The sequence below is a fragment of the Microtus ochrogaster genome, assembly GCF_000317375.1.
Source record: "Microtus ochrogaster isolate Prairie Vole_2 chromosome 14 unlocalized genomic scaffold, MicOch1.0 chr14_random_1, whole genome shotgun sequence".
Lineage (NCBI taxonomy): Eukaryota > Metazoa > Chordata > Mammalia > Rodentia > Cricetidae > Microtus > Microtus ochrogaster.
In genome coordinates, this window is record NW_004949096.1 from 29,051,961 (window position 1) to 29,054,392 (window position 2,432).

The following is a 2,432-nucleotide window of genomic DNA, read 5'->3' on the forward strand; positions in this document are numbered from 1 at the left end:
AGAGAGAGAGAGAGAGAGAGAGAGAGAGAGAGAGAGAGAGAGAGAGGAATGAATGAGGGATGAGTTGGGGGTTCCAGCCAAACACTTTGTTCCCTTTGGTGTCTTAAATGCTTTGCTCCAGTCTTTTGGCATAAAGTATTGTTATTGAATGGGAGCCAGAGGAGCCAACAACACCAAAGAAAACCCACAGAATCAACTAACTTGGGCTCTAGGAGCACACAGAGACTGAACCGCCAACCAGAGAGTTTGCATGAGACTAACCTAGGCCCTCTACACATGTTACAGTTGTGTATTGTTGAAAGAAGGCTGCTTGGCCGCCCCAAAATAATCACACAGAAGTTGTATTAATTACATCACTGCTTGACCCATAGCTCTAGCTTCTTATTGGCTAACTTACATATTAATTTAACCCATCTCCAATAATCTGTGTATCGCCACAAGGCTGTAGCTTACCGGATATGTCTCTGGGGCGGGGGGGGGGCTACATGGTTTCTCTCTGACTCTGCCCTCTATCTCCCAGCATTCAGCCTAGTTTTCCCCACCTAGTTCTGTTCTGCCCTGCCATTGGCTCAAAGCAGTTCTTTATTAACTAATGGTAATCACAGCAAACAGAAAGAAATCCCACATCAGTGTATCTTGGTCTTTCTTAGTTCCCAGAGGCAGCAGCCTGACTCAGCTCAGGGGCAGGTACGTCATCATAACTTACATTATGGTCATCTGCCTTTCCACCGGCAGCTGTGCGACAGGTGCACCCTTTAAAAGTGCCCACCATAGTTCCTTCTTTTGTTTCTCTTGCCTTTCTTATCTCTTGTCTCTCTTCTTGCCTGCTCTCTTTGTCTGTCTGTCTTCCTCTCATGTCCCCAGTCCAGCTGGGTCTTCTGCTCTTTCACTCCCCACCCCCAGTCTCTCCCAATAGAGTCCTTGCACCAACTCTTTTGGGAGCTGCGGGCTTGCTTAGTGGCATACTTGGCAGGGCCTTTCTATCCTTAAATCATTACAGTCTTTTTGTGGGGCTCCTAACAGTAGAAGCAGGAGCTGTCTCTGACTCTGTTACCTGCTTTTGGGACCCTTCCCTCCTACTGGGGTGCCTCATCAGCTTTAATAGGAGAAAAAGGGGTATTTACTGCAACTTAAGACACCATGGCTGACTGATGTACTTGGGAGGCTTGCCCCTCTCTGAAGAGAAAGAAGGAGGAGTGGATGGGGGAAAGGGAAGAAGGGAGGTGGAGGGAGAGAGAAGAAACTGGTCGGGCTGGGGAAATTTTTTAATTAATTAATTAAAAACTGGGGAAAAAAGATAGAAAGAAAAGCCTCATGATAGTCTGCACACCTCCCCCAAAGGAGTTGCTTGGCTTTTTCTTGCATATCCAAAGAAACATGTTTATGTTAAGTCCAGTGAGGACCTAGATGATGTTTTCCTGCTGGCCCTGCTGGCTCGCCATTCTCAGTACCCTACTCTTTCAGCACGCAGTGTCAGTCTTGGTATCTTGGGAAAGTGGTTTTGAACCACAGCTTTCAGCATTGGTACTGCTCCTTTTCTTTGTTCGCCTTCTCCAGAAGTCACTGCTGTCAGTCTACTGCTATTGCTTCTAGGCTTTCGGTATTCTGGTGGTGCTGGGTTTAAACCCAGGACTTGGCACATGCTAGGTAAGTCCTCTAATACAGAACCACATCCCAGTTCTAGTTCCTTCTTAGTGCATAGGAATAAGAAATTATTTTTAGGAAGATAAAAACTATTAATAAATTTAACTTTAACATTGCAAGGTTATTACTTCTGTGATTTTTTTTAAAAAGAAATTAATGTGTGTGTGCCAACAGCACATGGGTGCTGCTGAGTCTTATGGGTGGATGTGAGCTACCAGATGCATATGCTAGGACCTGACCTGAATTTCATTATTCTGCAAGAGCAGCAAGTGCTCTTAACAACTAAGTCACCTCTCCAGTTCCTACTTTATACTTTTATATATTTTCTGGATGGATTTGTCCCTTCCAACAAACCAGGAGGGGGCAGCTGAGGCTCACACCACATCTACTGTCTGCTCCCCAGACTGCCAAGACCCGTGGACACTGGAACAGATGCTGACTCTAAATGTTAATGTCCCACATCTTAGAAAGGGATATCTTTTTTTTTCTTCTAGCATCCTTTTCCCTGGCTTAGAGAACAAAATCCATGAGTTCTGCTGCCCCTTTGCCCCACCTCTCAAAGTACATGCTATTCAGTATCAGTGTGGCAATTGTCTTACCTTCTCTGGTCCTCGGTTGTTTCTTATTTGCCTTAAGACCAGGTTTTCCTACGTAATCCAGGCTGACCTTGAACTGGTCATGCTCCTGCCTCAGCCCCTCCAGTGTCGGGATTATAGATGTGAACTAATATACCCAGCTTCTGAGCTTTAGCTCTGTGGTTTGGAAAAGAGGAGTGATGGTATCCCACA

At 45.5% G+C, this 2,432-nt stretch overlaps 1 protein-coding gene across 4 annotated transcripts in view; it reads left to right on the forward strand.

Moving 5' to 3' along the window:
• Capn3 (calpain 3) overlaps positions 1–2,432 on the forward strand; it is a 44,111-nt gene that overhangs the window by 16,537 nt on the left and 25,142 nt on the right. The window lies entirely within an intron of this gene.